The sequence below is a fragment of the Chiroxiphia lanceolata genome, chromosome 7, assembly GCF_009829145.1.
Source record: "Chiroxiphia lanceolata isolate bChiLan1 chromosome 7, bChiLan1.pri, whole genome shotgun sequence".
Taxonomy (NCBI): Eukaryota; Metazoa; Chordata; class Aves; order Passeriformes; family Pipridae; genus Chiroxiphia; species Chiroxiphia lanceolata.
The window spans coordinates 20,451,567-20,478,925 of NC_045643.1; the positions used below are offsets into that span (position 1 = coordinate 20,451,567).

Consider the following 27,359-nt stretch of genomic DNA (forward strand, 5'->3'; position numbering starts at 1 on the left):
TGGGAAATAAAATGTGATTTGCTTTTTCTTATACCTCTTTCTTAATGTGTATTGTGTCCAGAGACATAAGCTCACAAATCCAACAATAACAAGAAGAAATTAAATACTTGCAGCTTTCTTTTAACAATTTGGAGCTCTTCTAGTGCACTGTTTTAATTTCCTGTCCCAGCAAAGAGAAGAATTAGACTTTATAATAAGAACATAATAGTTGAAGAGATTGTCCTTTTTATTGGCTTACTCTGGTTGTTTAAATGTGAGCATGAGAACTGTAAAATCAAGGAAATCCTTTCTTTTATATCTATCTGAAACAAATTTTTCTTTCATTTTATTTAGATGTTGGGTGGTCACATTGCTCACACTGCAACTGCAGCTTAGGAATGTCGATGTAAAATCTCATATTGATTTAGCATGAACGCTTGTTATGATGGTCTTTCATATGGAGGTACAATGCTTTATATTGAAAATGTCATTTAAAAACAAGTTGACTCTTCGATTGTGAGTTCAATTAGTAAAATGAGTAAGAAGTTTTAATAAGGGTTGGGGTTTTTGTTTTGGTTTTGCCTACCCCTGTGAGCCTTGAACTGGTGTACCCACATTCTTGTAGCTAAATATGTGACCTATTAACTTTTCACTTTGTCTCTATCCCTGATGCTTTTGCCAAATGAAATTACAAGTTTTACAATATCCATGTGATGCCATAGGGTTTCTTTCAACAAGCTTAACTGTTAACTGGCTTTTTTCTAGAACTGGAGCAGTCCTACCACTCTGCCCATTAAGAGGAATATTTCCTTGGGCACATCTAGTTTAATTTGGCATGTAGTTTAATTTGCTTCATTACTGAAGCTATATCAATGGAAGAGACAGTGTTTGTGGTGTGAACCTTCTAGATGGTGGTGGTGGAGAGGTTATTTGTTCACTCTCTTCTAGGTCTTTCCATTTGGCTTGTGGAGAGATATTTCAATTGAAATGCCACTGAATTCACTTTCCTGCCTCAATAAGGCATTTTGTCTCATTTCACATTCTTCCTCATTGAGTAGTTTCATCATAAGTGTCAGTATATTTGTTATGCTGCCAATGCTCTAACAGAGGACCTGTTTTCCAGTATATGCAATGATGTAGGATATTTTTTTCTGAATGAGATTAATTTATAATTTCAGTAGCTGCTTATAGTCCTCTCAGTTAAGCCTGATGTGTCCTTTTTGTCAAGAAAGACAAGCATAATTCTTGTATTCTGTCTTTTAATTTGTAAGAACAATGACTTCTTACTTCTTGACTTAGGAAGACAAATTATTTGTGGTTACTAATCAAAATTATGGCTACCTGGTTTTTGTTAATTCACCAAAGAAATATTAATTCTGTATAACCACAAGATAATTAAGGTGCTGGGAAGGGAGAGAGGGCATGTACTCTGTGAACCCTTTCAGAGCAGCCTCCTCAGAAAGAAAAGGACAGTGATGACAGGAGATGGTAGATCTAGAGCATGACATGTGTTTAGGGCTTGCCATAGAAGACATGAGTGCTCTCTGGTCTCTGCTTACAGAAAATGAGTATTTCTTTGGGGACTGAGAGTAGAGGCAATAGTGGGCCTATCCTTTCAGCAGCTTTTAGGTTCTATGCGTTTTTAGTCAAGCTATGAAATAATAACCACAGTCTCATTAATTTTCTGTAAGACCTCTCACCTCACTGACTCAGTGCAGTGACCGTACAGGCTTGAGTTAAAATTGGTTAGATGAGTGAACTTATTTGCAGAGATTCACAATCTGCTTTTTGGCACTTTTACTGTCAGTTCATGGTCATTTTGCTTTCAACTCCCCTTCCACATTCACTTTCAGGAAGGAAAATGATTTTACAAGAAAGTGGTAAGTTTTCCGCAGTGTGTTGATAAACCCCAGTGGAGCCAGTGGTCCTACCAGGATTCAGAATTCTTTTAAAATTTGAGGACTGCTATATAGAAAACATAGGGACACAATTTTCAGACATTGACATTATTTTCAGTACTAAAAAACCCCTTAAAAATCATCCAAGATGTTTTTAATATCAGGATTGGGATTTTTAGTGTGCATCTGCATAATTTGTCTCAGCTCCTCTTCTGGCTCTTCCTTGCCTTCCCAAACCATGCAGAGCAGCAGCAGTATCATTCTGAGGTAGCTGTACTTTGAGTGTGTCTCCTAGACCTTGTCAGCTGTGTCAGGCAGTCCCCACCACAGTGCCTACTTTATTTGTTTATTCACAGAATCACAGAATATGCCGAGTCAGAAAGGACCCACAAGGACTATTGAGTCCAGCTCCTGGCCCTGTACAGGACCATCCCCAAAGTCACACCATGTGCCTGAGAGTATTGTCCAAACACTTCTTGAACTCTGTCAGGCTTGGTGCTGTTATCACTTCCCTGGGCACCCTGTTCCAGTGGCCAACCACCCTCCAGGTGAAGAACCTTTTTCTAAACCTGAACCTTTTTCTTAACCTAAAACACCCCTGAGACAACTTAAGGCCATTCCCTTGGGTTCTATCACTGGTCACCACAGAGAAGAGATTAGTGCCTGCCTCTCCTCTTCCCTCATGAGGAAGTTGTAACTGCAATGAGGTCTCCCCTCAGCCTCCTCTTCAGGCTGAACAGAAAAACTGCCCTCAGCCGCTCCTCATACGGCTTCCCCTCAAGGCCCTTCACCATCTTCATTGCTCTCCTTTGGACACTAACAGCTTAATATCTTTCTTATATTGCAGTGATCAAAACTGCACGCAATATTCAAGGTGAGGCCGCCCCAGTGCAGAGCAGAGCGGGACAATCCCCTCCCTCAACCAGCTGGCGATGCTGGGCCTGATGCCCCCCAGGACACAATTGGCCCTCTTGGCTGCCCCCCAGTCCCTTTCTGTGACACTACTTTTCAGGATCTCATTCTCCAATCTGTATGAACAGCCTGGGTTGCCCCATCCCAGGTGCAGAATCCAGCACTTCCTCTTGTTGAACTTGATATGGTTGGTGATTGCCCAGCTCTCTCATTTGTCCAGATCTCTCTCCAGGGCTTCCCTGCCTCTGAGGGAGTTAACAGCTCCCAGTTTTGTGTCATCTGCAGACTTGCTTAGTATTCCTTCCAGTCCTGCATCCAAGTAATTTATGAAGATGTTGAAGAGCACAGGGCCCGAGGTGGAACCTCGTGAAACCCCAGTAGTGACAGGTCTCCAGTCTGATGTTACCCCATTCACTATTACCCTCTGTGCTCAACTTGTGAGCCAGTTATTCACCCACTGTGTGATGTGTTTATCCAGCTGTGTGCTGTGTCCACAGCTTTACTGAAATCCAAAAAGATGACATGAGCTGGCTTCCCTGGATCAACTAGGTGGGTTACCTTGTCATAAAATGAAGTCAGGTTTGATAAGCAGGATTTTCCTCTCATGAAGCCGTGCTGGCTGTGATCAATGACTGTGTTGTCTTTCACGTGTTTTTCAATACTTCACAGAATAAATTTATCATGCACTGAATGAGACTGACAGACCTGTAGTTTCTGAGGTCCTCCTTCTTGCCCTGCTTGAAAACTGAGACAATGTTCACCAGTTTCTAGACAGCTGGGACCTCACTGGATTCCCAAGACTGCTCAAAAATCATCAAGAGAGGTTTTATGGTGACATCAGCCAGCTGCAGTCCCTCTTTCATTAATTTGAAAAACAAGTCTTGTTGGGATTCACACAAACCTATTAGAGAACACTGATGTCCTTGTTTTCTCTAGCAAAGTTTAAGTTCAGAATGGTTTTCCCACAAGGAGATTAATAGGGAAAATACTAAATAAGAAAAGAGTAATAATTCTGTCAGTATGGTTTTCCTTTCAGCTCTAGTTGTTCAAGGGCTAGGGTATGCAGCTACTTAAGGATTAGTGGCAGGGAGAGTACACCAGAGCTTTTCCCTTAAGAATTCAAAAATAAAGGTCTGGCTTATGTAAGACAATAAAGCTTTTAAAAGAGGAAGTGACCTAAGTTATTAATATGCAATATTTTTAGGGGAATTTGGTAATTTTTCATTACATATTCCTAGTCTTGTACTTGTGTGACAACCATTTGTCCTATTAGGGTCATAGTCCAAACCAACATTCAAGGAGGTGCACATTTTTTAAATTAAAAAAAATACCCTACCAGCTTACCCAGAGGGTATTGGATGTGGAAGCCCCCTCCCCTGCTTACACACGTGGGGCTGCCACTGTATGGCAGGATCCCACTGTTGTATGGCAGAGTGCTGCCGTTCTGCTCTCCATCACAACCTGTGTCTGTTCAGTGACTGGGGCACGAGTGGTCACCCCCTTGCCCACACACACAGCAGCCCTGCAGCCAGGGAACCCCTTACCCCAGCATACAGGGAGTCTGCCACTTTTGACTACTGCATTTCCCACATGGGAAACCAGAAGACTTTTTCTGTATGGATCGTTTGTTTGTTTTTAGTGTACATTATCCAGCCAGACTGAGATGGAGACTGATTTTGTATTTGGCTAAGGGCTTTGGTATAAATGACATGTCCTGTCTTGTAAGAAGAAAGCCATGAAGATTCTGGGTGCAGAGCCCCTCATCCCTCCCCATCTCTACAGGCCCCAGCACCTCATGCAAAAGCCATTCTGTCACCAGCAACTCCTGAAATAGCCACATCTGCAGCACTGTTGGGAAGTTGGGACTGTTGTCAGCTGAGAAGTTCTGTGCTTTTAAATGTGGAGAGTTTGAGTGGTTTAAAATTAGTTCAGTGGAACTGTAATCAAATCCATTTATATCAATGTGAATAAGTACTTTGTCTGCAAGGCTTGACAGCAGTTGGGCCACTCACAGTGTGTGTGCCCAAATCCTCCAGGAGCAAAATGTTTGGTTGTAAGCTCCCTACCCTGGAGACTATGTCTCTCTAATGTTTGTAAAGAGCCTGATGGAGAAGTGCTGTGAGCCTCCTTGGAGTTTCTGCAATATTCTGTTGCTTTTTTTAAAAAGATGAAATTATAAAATAAGACCAATGTGAAAATAAGAAATGTGAAAACTGGGGACCAGTCTCTTACAGGCATTGTTATTCAACTTATTATTCATAAAGTAAACATGCCATTAGCATGTGACTGCTAAAAAATTCTGTTTAGTTTCATATGAGAGAGATGCACAAACAGAAAAAAAAAAAAGCCTAGAATGTCTGTTTTCTGTTCTATCAATGGATAGGTAGAGTCCATTTTTTTTTTTTCATTTTTGTCACATTAGGAAATTCTTACATAAAAGAAAAAAACTGAAAGTCTTTTCAAGAAAAATCTTACTTTGATTTTTACATAATTTAGTGGGAGAGAGAGACAACGTAGCATAAATTCAAAGTTTGACTTTAGTACAGCTTAGGGGAGAAGACATTGAGGAAAAATGGTGTTTTTAGTCAAAAGATAGGAATCATGGGATTCAGGATGCCAGAGCAACATTTTTCAATAATGCTGATGTTATTGAAATTAGTAACTGCTGTGCAGTGATAAGAAATACAATATTATACTCGTCTGGTAGAGTTGTGCATACCATACAGTGTTCTCTGTGCACGCACCCCAGCATTTGTGGGCTTGTTGTGTACTGGACTTGTCGACATCCTTAGCTGCAGGTTTATGTTAAATACGTGAGGAGTAACACATGTTTTTTTTAAAATAGGATTTTATAAAATTATTTTTTCTAAATTAAGGAAATTCTCTGAAGTAGCTCCAGAGTTGTTGAAAGTGAGAGACATCCTTCAGGCAACAATACTGTAGTGCAGATTTCTGACGATGTCTTTGAGCTCTACCATCAGCAGATCACTTGCAATGTCAGCAATGTATATGTATGCTGTGTGAGACCCCAGAATGTCAGAACTTTGAGGCTTTTTGAATGCTTGAAATTTAACTCTATTAGTAAAATGTTGGTCCAATTATGTATGCAATAGAAGTATTGCTAGAATCTACTTATGTGCAGCTCTGTGCTGTTCTCTTCGTTTGCTAAACCTCCAGCAGTGAGATGCAGCCTTCTTGCTAAAGAACATTCGTGTTTCAGCCTGATTAACATTTTTAAAATATTCATGAAAGAGACCTAGAAATTTTGCTGACACTGTTTTTAGAAGAACTAAATGCTCTGGAGCACATATTGAATTGTATGTGGCTGCTGTGGTAGGAAAAAAACACCCTGGAGATGTCTTTTTTCTGGGCTCCATGACAAATTTTACGTCTATCTGCACTTTAGTCTCACATGAACATAAATATCAAACTATTTTAACTTGCACCCAGCTGGAAAGTATATACTTTATGAGAAGAATGACATTTTTTAACAGTACTGTATTCGCAGGTTATGGATCTCATGTGGATAATAAACTTGAAACCTATACTGTATTTGCTATTACATTATCGAAGAACTTGTCTTTCAGGAAAGTTTTTAGATTGTGTCCTTGTTTTATGAAGAACTCAAAAAAAGGAAAAGTTCACCTTTTGTATACTTGTAGGTAATACATTAAAGCCCCCTAAATTAAGAAATTATGGGTATGTTTCTATGGAAATACTAATTATCTATTTATCCACATAGGGCTTGTTGACCAGGCTTCAGGTGAGAGTGAGGAAAACATTCCATATTCTGGTCAGCGTTGATCCTCTCTATTTCACCAATAGGGTCATTAATACTGGGGTTGTCTCTGTGTCGAAAAAAAGAATTACTTTGTAATACAAAGTAACAAATACAACACAAATGCACAGTATTACAAAATGACTTGGTGATTACAGGTTTGGACTTGATGATCTAGGGGTCTTTTCCAACCATTAATGATTCTGTGATTCTGTGAAGCAGTGATGTTAAATCATCTCTTCTGGCAAAATGATACTAGTGGGAGGAATATCAGCAATTTTGGAAAATAAGCTTTAACAAGAAGGGGAAAAAAAGAAGAAAAACTGGTTAAAAAAAAAAGTTGAAAAGGACAAGAGGAACTGTTTAAATACAAAGAATAGGAACCAAAAGGGAAGCTCAATTAATGAGTCAAGAGACTGGCAGCTGTGAGTGCTCTGAGAGTCTATCATTTCTCTCTTATGCTAGCTTTCTTGAGAACTGCAAAGAATGGTAGAGCTGAAGTATACGCCTGTTTAGGAAGTCGAATGCATTTTCAGTGCAGTGATATAATGTCCCTTTGTTGTTGTTGTCCCCCATTTCCCCAGAAGGCAAAACGAACAATAAATTACAGAAATGCCTCTAGCAGAGTTTTCCTGTCAGTGTTCTAGGAATCATGACTTCTACAGTTTTTTCTCCACTTGCAGTTCAGACTTTTAACCTATGATACTCGTTGTGAAGGGAAAATACTGTGTGACAATCTATTTACTACTAGTGTAGTCTTCTCCTTTCAGATGTTCCTATCTACCTCCATGCTCAACTTAAAATCCTCCTATCCAGTTGTAGCTGCATTTTACTTTTGCTGGTACCAATCAGCCTCTCCTTCTATAGTAAAGACTCTCCTGAGTTTACTCTGAGTGTATTTTAACTATCCTTTAAAAACAGAAATCATGTAAAAGCAAGTGTTCTCTCAATCTATTTTGTCTCTTCAAACATAGGTGTCAATATTTTCCTTCATTCTGGTCTAAAGAAAATAAAAATTAATGGAGTTCAAAGTCTATATCAATGCACTTGTAAGGGCTCAGATTGCCTTTGAAAACCAGAAAGTTCAAAATGTATGATTCTTAGCATAGTAATGTAAAGGTAATACCAATGTAAAGGTAGAGTTGAATCAATCACACAACGAAAAGTAATGTCATGTTAATGTCATTGGAGTGTATATTTGAGAAATAAGTATTTCTGATTTATTTTGTATAACTGTACAATGTTTCAGTAATACAGATTTCCACATTTAAGCTCTCCAATTTTTAATAAATGGAATAGGAAAGGGCTAGAAGATGCCATTACGTTTCATGAAGGGCTTAGGGCAGCCTTAAATGCAAGTATGCAATGAAGTATAGAAGAAACTCATTTTATCTCTCCTTATTGAGTATTTCTAATGGTTTTATTGGTCTAGTATGAATCAGTGTGATTAAGTAGCATTAATAATATCTTATAGGATTTTTTTTTTTCAGTTCTTTGATTTCAGATTACCTGTATACTAAAAGTGCTGCTTGGGTAGGTATTCCAAATACTTCTCTTTTATACCCTTTATTCTTTCTTAATTGTCCTTCATGTCAGCAAAGAACCATTCTGATAACCTGATTTTGTTTATATTAGCCCAATTTAATTTAACCCTCTTGTAAGGGTTTCAGGATGAGATCTTGGGCTCTACTGGCTTTTCCATCCACTAATTTTTTTCTGGATAATAACTATCTACATAGGTTTTGAGAAACAAAATTTAGGATTTTTATTAAAAAGACAGGATGTTGAGGCTGACTCCAGAGATAGGAAACCAGAATCACTTGACATTGGCAGCCCAGATCTTCCTGTGCTTCCTGTGTGTATTTCAACCATAGTAGAAACTGCATTTTCCCTGCAATGTTAGCATTGCCCTCAGAGTGATAGCACTGTTCTGCTCTGTGCATGGTGGCAGCGTGTATTACAGTGGCCAGGCTCTTCTCTACAGTCAAGAAGTTCTATTTTCTGGTCAACAGAAGGGGAAATGCATTTCTTGTTGTTTCATAAGCAGAAAATCCCACTGGTAGGTCATCTAGGGTAGATTCAGGAGGTAGTTCCAGTTTCCTGGCTAGGAATCAGCCTAACCACTGCAGGTGTGCTGGGTGATTTGGCCTTTGTCTGATCCTGACCATTGTCTCTGTCTCTGTCCTGAAGTTGCTACTTTACATCCTGGCTCTTGGTGCAATTGCTCATGCCAGCCTTACCACAGTGCTGGTTTCCAACTCGCTTTCCCTTGCAGAGCAGATGCCCTTTGATGCTCTGTGCATGTCTTTTGCTCTTCTCCCCTACCCTTTTTCTCTACTCCTTCTTAACTCCTTCACTTTCTCTTCTACTTAACAGAGAAGAATGTTAAGCTTATTGAACATGAAGGGACTCTGTTAGTGGAGAAATAATACCTGAAATGGCTGCTTGCCACATGAGGATACAAAAGAGTGTAAATTTCAGTTTAAAAGAACAGGAGTGGAATGTATTTTCTAATGATTTCTGTCTGTTTTCTTTCTGTATGTGTAGTTCTTGATAAACACCTAGGTAGAACTCTGGAGTATGGCAAACAGTTTATGATTTTTTTTTGTCATATGGCAGTAGGAATAAAGCACGCTTACAAGTGGATCTTTACCTGAAACATCAGAGTTTTCCAGAGACCCAGTTTAGGTAAGGGCTGATCCTTCACATACACTTGGAAAACACTGAAGTCTCAGTTCTTATTGCTGTACTTATGAAGTACACCAGTGGGTATGAACTGAGGAGTGGGCAGAACCGAGAAGCCTAATTCCAGATTTGCTTATAAAAGTGTATTAGTAATAACTTTAGGCAAGTAATTTATAAACAGTAACTCAGAAATTAAATCAGTATCTAAATAAGTCTTGCTGAAATTAGCATTTGCTTATATGGTGTGATTATGCAGATAATGGGGGGCACAAGCATACTCTCTCTACATAGGAACAATTGTTGCTATATTTATTTTTCCATGTGCAGTTATTAAACTCAGAAAGCATTGATCTTTTCGTCTCTTAGCCTGTGCTGACAGTGAAGATGTTCTGGACATCCATGATGTGATTTTCTTAGAGCTAGCTTAGCTACCAGCACAGTGAGATTAATCTGCATGAAATGTTTAGTTGCTGCAAGCAGATCTCATCTTCAAATGTAGCATGCTCCAGAGTAAATGTGCTTTAATTCGTCCTCTGTAGAATAGGAATAACATTCATTCCCAATCACATGTTGGAAGTGGCACTGTGAGAATTAACCAGTCAATGTTTCTACAATACTCTGCTGCTGAGGGGGATGTTATTGGCTGGTAGGTGTGATTCCGAGCTATGACTAACAGCAAAGCACGGTTATTATTCCCACTTTGCCATTAGGGACGAATAAATTATTTTAACATGTTCTCCACCCACAGAAATTTCTCAGTATCTTTTAATTTGCATGGCGTTTTACAAACAGCTTTTTAGGAAAATCAAGAGCATTGAGGAAAAAGAAACTTGGTGCAAAAGAATCATATTGCGTTGCTGCCACACCCAATCGAAATTACAAGTCAGAAAGCAATGTAGCTGTTAAGGAATTAAAAATGAAGGTAAGCATCTATTTGAGGGATGCAGTACAGACCAAAATTATTATGCATAACAGCCAGTCTCTGAGACAAGCAGCGTTCCAGCAGAAAGAAAGGGAACAGTTCAGCATGGAGAGACAAAATCTGAGAGAAGATGTAAAGGTTATTAAAGCTAGCTAGAGAAAATATTCTCCAAGTTTGCCTGCTTTGTTTGAGCTTAAAGTTCAAATGTGATGATTTAGGGGGGCACCTAATCTCTTTTCCTTATTAATATTTGTCCTTTGAATGAATATAACTTGAAAAGTCACAGTAATTAAGACCTTCTGTATTAATTCCAATATTTAATTTTCATATTCTTAGAATTCAAAGAGCTTGGAAAATCTTGGAAACTGCAGCAGGAAAGGAGATTGAGCAAAAAGTAGAATTCCTCATAACTAATGAGCAAAGACTGAGCCAAAAAAAGAATGTTTGAGCTTTGCAGTCCTATTTGATTCCCAGACTAGTTTTATGCCAACCCACTATAGTTTAGAGCAGTCTTGGAGATATTCTAAAGTCATCCAACACCCCCCTTTCTCTTCCACAAGAGAAGAGAAAGTCCAGCACTGCCCCTTGTGCTTCCTGTACAAGTAGAAGTGCCGCCTTTGTGTCTGCCAGAGGGCCTCTGAACCAATTCTGCAATCACAGGGAATTCTTGGCTGGGGAAATCTGGTTGGTTTTTGGTCTCCGTGTGGCCAGAGCATCACAAAGGGATTCAGACAAACTGGAGGGACGGAACATCTCAGTCTAGTATATGTACTCCATGCATTTTGTGCTATCTTGTTTGGAAATAAATCCAGGCATGTACAGGAGGAGCTGATCCAACATTACTTTATTGCCAGAGCTCCAGCAGCTTGCTTAATACTGTGTAATATTTTATGAGTTACCGACAAATTCATTGGTGGTGTTGTCAGGCTAACCATATGGTTGGCTTTAGAGGAATGTACCGGTTTATTTGTTGGATCAAATTTTTGATTGATTAAGACATTTTCAGTTAGCTGACCTTCAAGTTTGGTTACCAGAGCAGCCTCCAGACTTGCAGTGACAAACACCTGAATCGAACTTAAGTTCAGCAATTTACCTGAAAAGTAAACAGTTCAAGTGTCAAGTGAACAGCTATATTAGATCACTGTGGAGATTTTACTCATCTCCCTGGTGAATATTCCAAGTGGGACAATGCTGTGTTGTACTTCAGAGACATTAGAGACTTGGCTTCAGGTTTGACATGCTTTTCTTTACCGTATTTCTGTGGTAGTACGTAAGAGGACATCATTCATGCAGTGTGTCAAAACATAATGGATTTATTTTGACTTTCTGATGTAATGCCTCTGTAGCTCCTCCAATTTACCAGCATTAGTGTTCTGACTACCAATTTAGTTTCCTAGTTGGAAAAGAGGATCAAAGAGTCTATACCACAGCTTTTCTTCTTGGTCCCTACCCATTCTGGCACTCAGACTGAAAGTGAAAATGGGAGAAGTGAAGACCTTGCTCTTGTTCTGTGGTTTCACTTTTACCATCCCTCTTCTCTCCTCTCTGGTGTGTTTTGTAGACCCCTGAGGGCTGCTGCAAGTTGTTTTACTTTTCCCTGTCCTTTTGGACCCCAAAAGAGAGAGGACACCATTTGTCTGGTGGTTACCAAGATGCATTTTTACATAATTTGAGACCATTGTGCTATCTGATATAAATGGCTTGACTGAACCTGTTCTCCAGCCATCTGAGCAAGGCTTTGTATTTCATGATTTTATGATTTTATGTGCAGCAGCAGCTTTTCCATCAGTTATGATATTCTGTAAACTCAGTGCCAGTTTGCCTTCATGTCATCTGAAAAAATGTGCACATAGCATAGGATTCTACTGTATTTAAGGATTTTCTGAGCTCCATTATTGATTTATTGTAGGTAGGTACCACTTCAATATCAAAAGAATCATATTGAAAATTAAAGGTATTATTACAAGATTTGGTGGGAACGGTCTTGGACAGCTGAGGTGTATTTCAGATAAAAGGTGATTTGAGTTGGCTACAGTAGAGATGCTGTTAGAATCTAGTAAAGTAGAAAATACTATTAATATGAGTGAACTATTGCTTCCTTTTGGCAATTCAAACACATCAGTAATGCGTATTGTGAAGTTAGATACTACATCACTTGCCAAGTGTCACTTGGCACTCTTGGAAATACTTGGAGATCTGCTGATTTATTAATACATTGTCTGCTGCTTTTTATATGATCAGTTGCCTGCTCTCCTTGAATGTCTAACAGCCTTCTGGGAATTAATGCTGTATTTCTACTCATGCTAATCAAAAGTTGATATACAAAGTATTTCTGCTGTCAAAGGAGCTACAGGGAACAAGAAACACTGAACATGATGATCTGCCTGTGAGTCAACTTTATACCATCTCCCTTTTTGTTTGTTCCTCTTTTTTTTTCTCCCTCTCTAATAGTAATCATCAAAAAGAAATTTTTCAATTAATTATTATTTTAAAGCCAAAACAGGAAGTAAATATGCATTTTGGAAACAAGAACAAGAGGCACCTGTCTCTAATTCATCATCTAAAATTTTGACACTTTCTGGTTAGGGCACTTACTTATAGGCAGATAGCAGATTGCAGTGATTTTGTCTGTGGAGAATTCATTCATAATTCCCTGCTTCATAATGCTACTCAGTTAAGCCCAATTATTGCTTTTCAGACATTTTGTTCATGTAGTAGTTAGCAAGTGCATTCTGAAATAATGATAATTTTTCTAGTTGCCAATCTTTTTTCCTACAGTGCACTAAAGATACCCTTTCACAAACAATTTTAGTCAACCTCACAGTCAGTAACTATTCAAAATACTAGTTTTGTTTCTGCTTTGGTGTTGTCTTAGTGGCATTAGCTTTTCTCTGCAGAGAGTCATTAAATTTATCAAAAATGTTCTATTTTATGCTGATCAAAACTGATATAACAGTAAAAATATAATTTCTTTTAATAGTGAAATGGTAAAATAATTATATTACTGTGAATTTTTTCCTAATGTTAATTATGCAGAAGCAGGTTCAGCATAACATGGATCATGTCTGTTGTTTCTCTTGCATTTTAACATCAGTTTTTAAAGCCTTGTGGTCCCTTAAATTAGACAGTATTCTTTTTTCTTTTTTTCCCTAGCCTATTCAGTGTTTGACATTGGCTTAGTGATAAACCTATCACTTATGTACATTTACAAGCACTGCTCTATTACAACCCAGTCCTACCAGGTGTTTTGTATTTTGGACTTATTTAGCCATACCTATGGAATATTTAAAATATTAGTTCCCTACATGAAGGTGCAATTTTAAAAACAGCTAACAAAATTTACTATTTCCTCCTCTTTATGTTGTATTTTTTTGGGGGTTTTTTTTGGTCACTGCACAAAACAAAAGTTCTGTCTAAAAACTAAACTTTGACACTGGCCAGAGATTGCCTTCAAATTCCAATGTTAGATTTTAACCCAAATATGATGACATATGACTCAGAAAATTATTTGAAAATGTAGTTACGAAGTTGAACATAAATGCTTAATTAAATGGGTTCAGTTCTTGCAGAGATTATTTTTTAAAATACCTTTGAAGATTGTTTTTTTTCTTCTCTCCACTCTTCCTTAGTCATCTTTAGGCCACCAATTGAAGAAGAAAAATAAACTTGACAGACTTGTCATTTGATTCACAGAATCACAGAATCAGATAGGTTGGAAAGACCTCTCAGATAATCAAGTCCAACCTTTGACCTAACATGAGGACAGTTCTAGGATTTGTCCATATTCTGGGTCTCTCCTACTCTCTTCTTTGGCAAACAGTAGTTTTTTGTGGCTTTTTCACTATTACTTTACTCACTGGATGTTGGGAATGCATATAAAGCATGTTGTGCATGAAGTAAGAAGGTGTTCAATGATCACCTTGTCCAACATTTTTAATACTCATTTTCTGTTTCAAGGGCTGAACTTAAAATAGTTCCATCTTGGTCTGATGATCTTCACAAGTTACAACTAAATATGATGTATTTGGCCTTTGAAAGTATAGTTATTTTTGTATTTATACCACCTGGTCAGTATTTTTGGTTCAGTTACAATGCAGTGAACTTTCGGTAAATAAATGTAGAAGAGTATCTCATTTGTGAAACTTTTAGCTTCCTTTGTCAGTTATGACCAGTTAGGGAGCCTACAGTATAGGGGTATCATTAGCTTTGACAGATACAGAATTACACTTTTATGTATTATCTTATTTGTATTTATTGGTCAGTAATAAATTTGGACAATAAATCAGAAAAGGGTTTCTGAATGTTATAGAGTAGGCTAAGAGGATGAGGAGACTTCAACATCTTGGGTCAGGACAGAGCTTGCTAAAATGATGAAAGAGATTAGGTTTAGGAGGGAAGGGCTCATGAAGCTGAAAACTAAACTCATACCTAGATCTCACAATTACTAATAGTATATATAATAGTGTGGTGTGTATGTTGTAGACCTATCCTGCTTGTACTTGATTTTAACTATATGACTAATTCTCCTATAGAACTACTTTTATATTTAAAAAGTAAGCACACAATTATTTTATTATGTCTTTCCACCTCAGAGAAAGACAGCTGGGCACTGTGGAGCATCACATTCATACTGGAGTGTGTGCAGCCCAGCTGGTTTTAGAAGCATTTGGCTAATGCTTGGATGTTAGTAATTAAGGCAGTGTAAGGCCAGTGATGAAGAGCAGCCTAACAGAAACTTGCAATGACATATATTAATTACTTGCAAAATAAATGTTTGAAAAAAACTGTACTGAATGGAAGGAAATGGCTACTTGCTAAGTTCAAAACAAATGAGTTCACAGATTTAAAAGGCAGAAAAAAGCAGCTTCTAAAAAGAATCAGAAAGTAGAAACAGTGACACGCCTAAGAGATAGGTATAAATGTTTAAACAGAACCACTACAAAGAAATGAAATATTTTTATATCATGAAGCAGAAGTAGTTCTGTGAATAATGGAGTTTACAGCATGTACCTTTGCAACAGAAATCCTCCACTGACATCATACTCATTGAAACAATAGTTGTTACATAATGAAATGACATAAAATGATACCAAAACAAAAGATTTACGGCAAAAATACACAAAATTCAGTTACAATGCATTTTAGTTCCTATACAACATATATGCTTATGGAAAAACATTTTTTTTATTTGGTCTAGACAGCAACTCTAAAATGGAATGCATCAAAAGATCATTAAGTTTTCTCATCTAATTAATCTAGAAATCAGGGAGACCTTCAAACTAAATTTTCAAGGGACCATGAGCTCCTGACATGAAGAGAAAGTAATGGTTGTAATTGTTGCTTCTGTTGAATCTCTAGCAATAACTTTTATCTTCTTGAGATATACTTTTGTATATATAATGCCAATTTCAGAAAAATAAGTACATCAGAATATATGTATTGTATCCAAAAATATATATGCTATATTGGAAATATTCTGCTCTGCAATTTCTCTCTTGTTGAACAAATTCCTGCTCTTTTCTACTTAAATAATACTATATTGGAAGCTGACTTTCATTTCAATGTAATTTTTATTCATAACAAAGATGGTGTTCAAAAGAACTGTAATTTTCTTTTGAAGTTCTTAATTTTCTTCTTTTTTTCAGAGAGAGTTGAGATATAAAAATAGAAATGCATTTAATGGTGCAAAATGCCTAGGGGCTTACAGCCTGCAATTTAATGTTTTATTCATAATTTCCCACAATAATTGTAGTTACTTGTTGATCTTCATGCAATTCTTTTCAATATTGTTTGGAATTTAAAATTAATTACACAATTTTTTTTCTGGATTTTCAAGATCAGTTTTCCAGTCATAAATCCAGATATCCATATGCAATTCACAGTGAGCATTTCTTGCAAAGTGCTCAAATACATGAATTATTTAATACTTCAGTTGTTCATCTGTTTCTGTTTGTGAGAACTGCTTCATTTCTGTAGACACAGTAATGTCCTTGATTTGATTTTCATACATATTAGTCTAACTTAGATGCTGGTTTTGTGAGATACCTTAGGTTGAATAACAAACAAAATAATTGTGAAGACTATAAGGGAGAATCTCCCTTTGCAACTTTACCCGCTACACAATACTTAATTTCCACTGAATTTTCACTTGGACAAATCAAATCCTGTTCTGCTGCAGACAATGAGCCAATGATGTCTCATGTTCACATGGCACTGCTGTTGTCTCTGTGTCTCTGAAGTGCTCTTATGCTACATTTTCCAGCAGACCTCATAGGATATTTTAGTCAACCAAATTCTTCCTTGGATCTTTGGAAATGTTAACTGTCTCAATTTGTGACTATTTCTCACAAGAGACCATGACATAGAAATCTGATCACTGCAGTTAATGTGCATCAATTCATATCAACTTGATCTCTGTATACTTTTCCTGATACAATTTATTTCCTTTTTCGTCTTGCAGACTGAAATAAATGTCCCATCTGCAGATGAGTTATTTTTGCATAGCTTTTCTTACATTAGATCTTTGTAATAATCGTTCTGCTCATATTGCTTTTTTACAAGTGTTTTCTTGCTCTGTATCTTCTTCTTAAATATTTTATTAACTTCTTCAGGCTGTCCAATTGTAAATATTTCTAGAAGTTTAACATACCACTTGGGCCATGCAGCTATTTGGGAGTTCCCATTTACAGCTGGGCAGTAAATGTACTTTCAACTAGACCATCTATTTCAGGGTGTGCTTCTCTGACCTTCAGTTTCCATTTAGCAGTACTTGAATTCTACCAAGGGAACTCATTAGTACACATCTGTTCTTTGGTAAGGTAAGTCAAACTACCTCATCAAGGAAGGTATAATATTCTTTTTTATTTAAGTATAACATATGCTTTATGCTGCAGGCAATACCAGTTAATCAATTACACTTAGAACATATCTAATTGTGCATCTTTATGTTAGGTGAACAGTCAAGAACTGTCATGTTTAGTTTGGCATCTCATGTTTATTGAAAAGAATAATAATAACGTTTTAAGAACAAAATTGAAGAATTTATTTCAGAAATTTTCTCTAGTTGCTAATAAGCAACACTAAAGTTACCTGTTGCATCTTCTAGAAAATTCAGCTCCTTAAAAGCAATGAAGTGAACTGTTGAGAAGCACAAAATGTGTAAAACCCAATAAGAAATGTATTTTCTTTGTCAGATATATATGCATATTTAGTTACAACGCAACTACCTTACCTACAGAACATGGTTACTTTAATGCTAAAAGCAAAGTCATTGTGAAAAATAACACTTTCAAAAGAGTCATTATTTCCATTCAAGACTGGTCAATCTTAACAGCATGCCCATGAAATTTATGGCTGTTTCTGCCCTGATCTAGCTTTGCTAATACACTCATTTCTGCACTCACTTGCCATCCATCCTATTTCTATTTGTCTATTTAGCCATCCATTTCATCTGGGCAGAACTGCAGACAAGCAGCTCTGCTGGGCATGCTGCCTTACCTACCATTTCTTTAGTAGCCTAAGACCAAGAATCCTTGGTGAAGCATAATTGTAATATATTCTATGTCACTGTCAGCAGTTATATTTTACAACTATTCATTGTTAAAATATAACTTTCATTAACTGAATATCTGAATATGTTGAAATAACAATATGAAAGGAAAGTATGAAGTATTGAATAATGACCCTAAAAAAATCAATATAATTTCTTTTTTGTTGATCTAAGCAGCAAAATTTCCTTGGGGTTATGTTGGATGATAACCTTTCAAGGACACAAAATTAGGAATGCGTTTCTTTGTCATGGGCAAGATTCCATATGTACAATGAAAGAACATCGAGACTTAGTTTCCTCCTAGATCTACAACTGAATGAGGATTTGGAGAAGGGACTTCTGGATGATGACATAACATTCACATCACAGAAAGACTGGTATGAAAAAACTTACATAGCTCTATTTAAAGAGTGTTATATTTAGGCAGGGTCAGGTACTTGGGATATTAACGTTCCCTTTCCCTCCTTTTAAACAGGGAAAGCAGAATTATTTGGGTAAACAGAATACACTGTTAGCAGTCAGCCTGACTTCTGCAGGCAAGTCTTATATTGACATTCTAGCTGGTTTTTTATGGCTATGCAGTTGAGCATCTTCACTTAACTATTCTTAGAGTTGGAGATTTCAAGGAAAGACCATAGTGGCAATTTTCTGTGATGTCTTGTATAAGACAAAGCATACTTTCTACATGAACACCACTAAACCGTAGTCGAAAAAGTTGTAATTACTTAGAACAGTTCTGTTTATCTTAACATTGAAATGCAGTAGTCTTATTTCCATCCCTATGAATTCATGTATGAAATATGAACAACTACACAAAACTTGTCAGAAAGGTGCTTTGGCAGAATTTACCTGAAAGAGCTAAATTATCTGGGCTGTATCAGTTGAAGGTAAACTACAATGGCAGAAATAACTGTCTAAGGGTAAGAAGAAGTTGGTACAATATTGTATGTGACACATTAAGTAAAGATGGGATTATTATTATTTATTATACAAGTGTTTGGTTTTTTCCCTTTCTCTTTTTTTTCCCTTTCTCCTTTTTCCCCCTTCCCACCTCTTTTCCAAATGTGATAATAGTGAAGTTTCACATTGTTGAGATGTTGAGAATGCTAAAGCTGAGGTGGCTCAGTGATTATCATTTCTTTGATTAAAGTGTGACTTTTTAATTGTTATGTTTATAGTATTATTTTTAGCTCTGTACTAAGTATACAATTCTCATATTTCTGCCATTCCTGAATGGAGAAAATTGAGACAGAACCTGTCATTCTGTGTCATGCAGTGAAGTGTATCCTGGATTTCGGGGTTTCAAGTAAACAGTTGGGTGTTAATCTTGTTTTGTCATAGCCAATTCCTGTCTCATAACTGGAGGTCTGAAAGTGATGTTAAAGGTCTTCCCTAACAGGAAAATACATTAGTTAATCTAATAAGCCTTCTACTACAAATATTTTTTGCAAAACCAGTTATGAAATCTAAGGCTAACCAGAGCCATATAATCTTCATTCAGTGTGAAATTTAATCTAATCAATGATCTATCCTTTCCCTGAAAAAATGATCAGGGAACATGTGAACCCATAACTCCTTCCTGAATTAGATGCTCAGTCATAGAATGCATTTCAAAGTACCTTTAGCAATTGAATAATAGTGAACACATGGTAAAAAGAAACTAATTGTAACAAGAGTAACTGCTGAGAATAGAGATTGGCAGATAATTTGAAAATGACACTAAAACAAAAATAAAATAGATCTTAAAGCATCAGCAAGAGAACTTTAATTCATGTAAAATAGAATTTGCTCCATTTTCCATAGAGAACCATAAAAATAAAGTTGAAATCTGTGACATATTTCATTAAAATGCAGCATATGCTTCCTAAATTAAATTTTGGTACAGGAAAAATGTCATTGTGAGCTTTATATGTAAAATTTTACTCTAACTCATTTCTAACAGCAGAGCTATAAGGTATTCTAATAACAGACTCTCCATTTTAGCAGTGCAGCTTTCAAAACAGACAAAATACACAATACTACCTAATTTTGTAATTAATGCAAGGTCTTTGTGTTGTCTTTTGCACAAATACTTCCAGAAAATAAAGTAATTCTGTAAAGTAAGATGGTGTGCAAAGTCTTTTGAGTGTTTACATGGTAGAGTAATATAAATTTCTGCTCCTACTTTAGATTCTTTTTGATAAAGTCCAAGTGCTGAGACAGATGTGTGAGGGCTGTTTACTCTCTCATATGTTATATTTGTACCACAAATATATTGAATATGTTTGTGATGGTTTTTTTGCCATCTGTTTTATTGGGGAGGGACAGCACAGTTATTAGCAAATGTAAGATAGAATCCAGTTATCTTTCTACTCAGGAGAGGCACTTACCCTGCCAATGTGAAACCACAGGTGCCAAGGCAGATTCTGTTTGTATTCCTGGCAAAATCTGTAAGTTCTCATATCTGCAGTGATGGTGCATTTTGATAACGAGAAGTGCTCTAACTTTCTGGTTCTGTTCAGATTCCTAAAGCATAGGGAGTGTTTTATTTTTCTTCCAGATTGTGTGTCACCTACAGCTTGCAAAGGTCAACATTTTGGATGTTTAGGAATGAATTCAGAGTTTGTAGCCTAGCTGGAGAATAAAAGGATTACCATTAGCTCATTTCTTCCTTTTTCTCTTGGAGGCTGCTCTTAGTGAATGTATAGTAGCTGCATTGTCCCTGCACTTCTCTGAAATATACCAAACACTCTGAAGAGCATGTGACCTTAAGGATCTATGCAGAAAGAAGCCTATCTAAAGGTCTGTACTGCATGCTGATGTTTTTTTTGGTTTTGGGGTTTTTTTGCATTAAAACTAATTTTAAGGATTACTTGCTAGAACTAGAGACCAAAAATTGTCATCGAAATTGAAGTCCTTAAGCCTTTCTGCATGGTTTTCTTTGTAAGAAAGTGACCCAGGAAGGTATAGTACAGAAAGCATTTCCCTTCCTGTTACTAAAAATTAAAAAAAAAAAAAAATAAAAAAGATTATAAAGAGAGAGAAAACAACAGAGAGAAAAAACCCAATGAACATGTATATAATGCACATCACTAGACATAAGGGGTGTGCTGATTGAAATACAACTGATGCAGAAGGGCTAATCAGTCTTTGTGGCATTTGTAGGGCGCTTCCTGTGAACGGAAGAAATTAGTATGCATGGTATACAAATCCTATAGTATATAATCCAACTTAATTGTCTACCATGCATCAGTGCAAGTCTGACATTTCATTTCATTCACAGCCAGATTTGATAATTCATTCAATATATTACATAGGTAACTGTAAGCAGAGCTAAAGTTAGGACAGGAATGCTATTTTTATAGAATATAAGAATTATTTAAGGGGTTTACCACAGAATATAGTATATTCAGAGAACAGTTTCTTTAGGAGGAACCACGTGATTGCTAGATCTCAGTTTTAATCACAGCTGAAGAGTACTAGAACAAGGTGCATAAAACAGATGCTGTTGCCCTTTCACTTTCATCTTCTTTGGTTTTGGGCTGTGTCATTTTCCATGTCACAGCATAAATTGGAGTCACTGTAAGGCAGATAAATTACATGATTTGGGGCCTGCACAAAAGATTCAAGATCACTGTAGAGACCCGTCAGGCCTGAAGTCCTTCCCAGGTTCCCTCTAAGCTGTTCAGCAATTAGTTGGCACCAATATATGCAGACTATCTAGTTCCCAAATCTTCGTTTGCGAAGCCTAGCCATGATGATGATGAGTTACCAAGGATTATCATGCTAATGGTGATCTTTACATGTTAGCATATTTTTTTGCCCTTGATGAAATATACACATCTGTAATATATCAGCAAATGTGTCATGTTTTTATTTGCGCTTTTTTGGGGGGGTTTTGTGTGGGTTTTTTTTTGTTTGTTTGTTCTTTATTTTCTTGAATAATATAGCTATTTGATGAAGTTTGTTGTTGTGAGCCAGTGGGGTCTTCTTAGATGATTAAGTAATAATTTTTAATAGTACTTACGTATTTTTCATAAATTAGGAAATAATAAACCCATGAAACTACAATTTCAGAAGAGGGTTATTTGTTAAAAAATACTATTTTCATTAGATTTTGTCTACAAAGCAGAAAAAGAAACAAATTTTCAAATCCTAAAAGATTTGAGACTGAATGAGAACAACATATGGAATAAACCTCTATGTGTACTTTGTTTAGTTTATCAAATCACAGCATAACTTTAAATGGAAACAAAGAGGTCTCACGTATTTTGCTGGCAGACAACACACCTATAATCTTAAGTAACACATAACTACTTACAAAAAATAGTTCTACACACACACATATAAATAAAATACCTTAACACACAACTACTTATAATCTGTTGCAGAACAATTACTAAAACTTCGGTGTGTTCAACTGGAAAGGAAGCTGGTGATACACGGTTAATGCTATTTAAAATAACAGCCACAGTTGTGGCTGTTACAAGTGTAGCTTTTCCCATCTTCATACACAGTGTTAGCAGTAGCTTTTCCCATCTTCAGACACAATGTTAGCAGTTGTATTCACAGGCTTTAGAAGGTTGAACTTAATAGTAGAGCTAGATCTTCATGTATGGGAAGGACAATATACTCCCTTGGAGGATATTGATATAATATGCAGTAGTTCAACAAGTCTTATTTCCTTTTAAATTCAGTAGGTAGTCCTAAAACTGTGTTTTTTGTTAAAAAGTATACTTTTTCAGGGACACGTGAATAGACAAGGTACACTGAGGTAGTTGCAGTTCAGTAAAATGAAGGTTTGGCAAGGTCAGGAGGTCTTAGGAATCCAGGCAAGGCTCAAGGCATGGCTCTTGTTTTAAGAGATTTAAGATTAAGATTAAGAGGCTGCTCGTAAATTGGCAGCTCGTAAATTGTTAGAATAACTATGGCTTTCACCACAATCAAATGTAACTATTCTTTTTGTTACTATTTTGCAAAAGAACTGACCCAGAATTTGAAAGCTCATCTGTAAGTATTATTTGCTAGTTTTTCTGTGAAAACATGAGGGTGGATTACTCTTCCCCATAAAACCTAATTTAGTATAGATGAAGTCTTATGACCACATGCTCTCTGTCCTTCCTGGTCTGTTTGGCTTGCCTAGAAGCTGATCTGCATTGTAGCTAATCAAGATGCTTCGCTTCACTTCCCTTTTGTCAGCAGACAAAAGCTCATGTCAGGAAAGCTTTCAGAGGTAATCAATCCAGAAAAATAGATCAGCAAAAGGAAAACACGGTGAATAAATATTTCATTGCACTATGTAAGCCTGTTGTTTTAAATAGCAAAACAAACAGCTTAGGCTGTTTTCTTTACATGTTTTAATTATTCATTATTTTGTGTACAGACAATATGTATATGTTCATATGCAAGTATCATTCCAACATTTGGGATGATTAGTGCAGTGTTTGAAAGCACATAAGTTCCTTGAACCTCATCATGTTTTGGTAACTGCTTCCCAGAATGCAGTGATATGTCATCTCAATGTATTAATGTACTCTCACTAGAGCATCCTTTTCCGCTAATATTATTATGGCTACAGAAATTTGTCCCGCTTTACTGAATTCAGATGTGGCCATGGGCTTGGCAACAGGGGTTATACAATCCCGACATCGTAAGCAATACGGTAGATGTTTGAACCAACTTTTTCCCTGGTTTACACTACTAGGAATATCATTCTCAAATTGGGAATCAGCAGTGAACATGCACATGTGCCTTATATTTAGCATAGATGTTTCTCTGGCCTGTAGGAGACTATTGTGTGGGTCTGCAACTAAGAGGAACATTATTTCCCAAGAATTTAAAAGCAAAGTGTCACACAGTGAGTGACTTCATGGCAGTGTAATCTGATTATGACAGTAGCAACTATGGGAAAGTAAAAATGGAATCAAAGTGATTATTAATGCCTGTGGAATAATGGCTTGTGTTTATTATCTAATTGTTCAATATGAGTAGAATCAGACCTTCTAACTGTAAAAAGACAGGAGCTCTGAGTTGAGACTTTTTTTTCCTTCCTAAAGGAAAACATAAGGTAGATGCACACATTCTCCTTTTCCACATTTTTGTCAGATGTGTTGAATATTTTTATGATGTTCCTACAAGCAAACCACTAGGCATAAATAAATTCACAGTAAACTGCATGCCTTTTTATCACAAATCTTGAGTAAGAATAATTGGAAGGAGTAGCCATGTACTCACACAATGTACAGTTAGATCCCCACAGGCAGCATTTGTGTCTGAATAGATGCGCAATTGTATATACTGTGGTCATATACTGTGACAGTTTTTACTTGTCCTACTCATAGAGCAGAATTGCAGCTATGATTCCTTTCAAAGGTTATACCAATTCCTTAAATTATAAACATTACATTTTAATATAAATACTCTGGTGGCTGTAAAATATATTGCTATTTTCTCTTTTGTATATTTTTTCACTACTTTAAACTAAGATTTTTACCTTTTGCATAAAATTTTAACGAAATAATGAAACTAACTTTTTTCATTGCGTTTGATCTTTGAGCAATTATTTGCTTTTACTTCCATTCACTGGTCATAATTTTAAGATTTCTTCCTGTGCTCTTTCCCAATCTTGTTGTGAGTTATTTTTTGATTATTACTAAATGAAGGAGAGGTAGTTCTAATTTTTGTTTTCAGAAAAAGATTCAACCATTTGAGCTTTCTGTTTCAATGCTCATTTCATGTCTCTCTTGATCATTTTTTATTATAGCTATGGTAATTCCAAGCAGACTAGAAGTATGTACAAACTCATTTGAATTACAAAATTGACTGCAGCTGTGAAACTATACTGTAAAAAGACATAATTTAGAGATTGACAATTTTTTCTGGAACTATATTTCTGTTAGTGTTGCTTTGATTCTAACAGACGTCTTGTAGAAACTCCTATAGAATACCCATTTAGGTGTGACAGCTGCGGTTCCTTTTGAAACATCAAAACTCATTTAATTGTAACTGAGTTACAACCAGTTGATGACTGGTCACCAGTGGTGTTCCCAGGGCTCAGTACTGGGGCCAGTCCTGTTTAATATCTTTATCAATGATCTGGACAAGGAGACTGAGGGCACCCTCGGTTTGCAGACAACACCAAGTTGGGAAGGAATGTAGATTTGCTGGAGGATAGGAAGGCTCTGCAGAGGGATCTGGACAGGCTGGATTGATGAGACAATTGCCTGAGGTTCAGCAGTGTGAAATGCTGGGTCCTGCACTTGGGTCACAACAATCTCAAGCAGTGCTACAGGCTGGGAAAAGAATGGCTGGAAAGCTTCTTGTCAGAAAAGGACTGGGGGGTGCTGGTCAGCAGGTGGATAAACATGAGCCAGCCTGTGCCCAGGTGGACAAGAAGACCCATGGCATCCTGGCTTGTATCAGAAATACTGTTGCCAGCAGGGCCAGGAAAGAGATTGTCTCTCTGTATTTGGTATTGGTGAGGCTGCACCTCCTGTGTCCAGTTCTGGGCCCTTCAGTACAAGAAACATTGAGGTGCTGGAGCGTGTCCATGGAATGGCAACAAGGCTGGTGGAGTGTCTGGAGCACAAGTCCTATGAGGAGTGGCTGAGGGAGCTGGGTTTGTTTAGCCTGGAGTAAAGGAAACACAAGGACAACCTTATTTTTCCCTACAAATACCTGAAAGGAGGTTGTAGCCAGGTAGGGGGTCAGTATCTTCTCCAAGTAACAAGCAACAGGACAAGAAGAAATGGACTTAAATTGTGCCAGGGGAGGTTTAGATTGGATCTTGGGAAAAATTTCTTCATGGAAAGGGTTGTCAAGAATTGGAAAAGGCTGCCCAGGGAACCGGTGGAGTCACCATCCCTGGAGATGTTTAAAAGACACATAGATGTTGCACTTCAGGATATGATTTAATGGTGGACTTAGCAGTGCTGGGTTAACAGTTGGACTGGATGATCTTAGATGTCTTTTCCAACCTAAATTATTCTGTGATTCTATTCAGTTGCTTATTTTGAAAGTCCATTAGTATTTAGAAAGCAGGATTTCTTTTTAATTGAAAGATGAGGATGATAGAAAGAAAAACATCTCCATTCTATATTTCTAGAAAAAGATGAGATGGCTCTGACCTCTATACCAAATGGCACAATGAACTTTAATTAAATCCTCCATGATCTTTTAACAGCTCAAACTCTTAATTGATGGCTGTGTTTTGATGAGAGGTAGAAGTAAATCTTCTACACTGAAATATTCAAAGGAAAATTTTATCTTCTTCTGAAATTAAAGTGTTTGTATTTTTGGTAGCTATGAAGGACTCAGCTTTTGCTCTGCAGTGTTCAAGTCCATCTGGTTTTATGTTGTATGTTTTTAAGATTTCTGATCAAAGGATAGTATTGAACTTGAGTCATGGCAAAGGTGGTATATGAAGGATATTGTATATATGACTGTGGTATTTGTGCTTAAAGGTGAAGAATACTACCTTCTCTAAATATGTGTGATAAAAAACCCAGGCTTTTCTTGTTGCTTACCACTGTAAGTTGACTCATGTATTCTTGTCATGCATTACAAGTATGTTCTCCAGGGCACTTCAGAAACATTTGCTTGCTGAGTGGATGGAAGTAGGATTTTATGGTCATTTGAGGAGTTCTCCAAACACTTTTATTTTCATGTGTCTTAGTCACACGAGAAGAGCCATTCTGTTCAATAACACCATATTTCTACCTTCATCTGCTTTCATTGTACTAACTCCTCTTGTAATGTGAGTTGTGATATGCATCCAGTGGTTCTAAGAAAGCGTTTTCCTCCTTTTACAGCATAAGAGGTTTTTGGTGCCACATGTGACTTGATTCCTCACAGAAATTCAGCAGATTCTACTTTGGCAGAAGATGTCAGAGCAGATAGTTTCAGCATTGTTTGAATTTCAGCAAGGACAAATTCTTTGCAGTTAAAACAGTCTAATACATAGTGTACATTTATATTACTATAAATTCACACTATTTTATTACTACTCAGTTTCAACACGTTTGATGGGATTTGACTATTGAGAACACCAAGGGACCAACTTGATGGATGAATTTTTGAAATTTCCTCCAGTTCAAAAAAAGTCTAGCAACCTAATTGGTACTTTTTCTAAGCTATATTGCTAAAATATACATGCAATTTCAATATGCATACCATCAAACACTTGAATTCTTTCACATTTGAAACACGTTATATTCTGTTTGCCTTATCATCCATTTTGAATGAACTTCCTTCCAACATGTCTGACTGTCTTCCCAGACTCAGAAACTATTTATTAAATCCTTCAAACCATCTTCTTCTACATTCCCTAATTTTGGCTTGCCTTACGAACAATATATCATACCATAAATTCAGTTTTTAGCTACTACCTCTAAAGCGTATTTCTTTTATTATACTGAGGGCCGTCATATTTTTATACACAAACTGGTTTTTGACCCAGTGACTATTCAGGGATAGTTTATACTCCCACTAACTGTCCTGTTGCATTGTGCAAGGATTTGTATGTGAGCAGCATGCCTAAAAATGACCAAAATATATCGAGCAGTGGAAATTTTCATTTTCCCGTCCTTTTTAATATCATCATAAGGTTTTACTGCAATAGTATAGGCATGTGTGTTGCACTCTTTTCTACCTTGCCTC

The 27,359-nt window shown here is 36.8% G+C and overlaps 1 long non-coding RNA gene across 1 annotated transcript in view; it reads left to right on the forward strand.

Moving 5' to 3' along the window:
- Nucleotides 1-8,057: 8,057 nt before the first annotated feature.
- The window catches only part of LOC116789359, a 29,452-nt gene continuing 10,150 nt past the window's right edge, over nt 8,058-27,359 (forward strand). The window contains exons 1-2 of the long non-coding RNA XR_004358002.1: nt 8,058-8,100; nt 8,944-9,037. This is a non-coding gene — a long non-coding RNA (uncharacterized LOC116789359). The remainder of the gene's footprint in view (nt 8,101-8,943; nt 9,038-27,359) is intronic.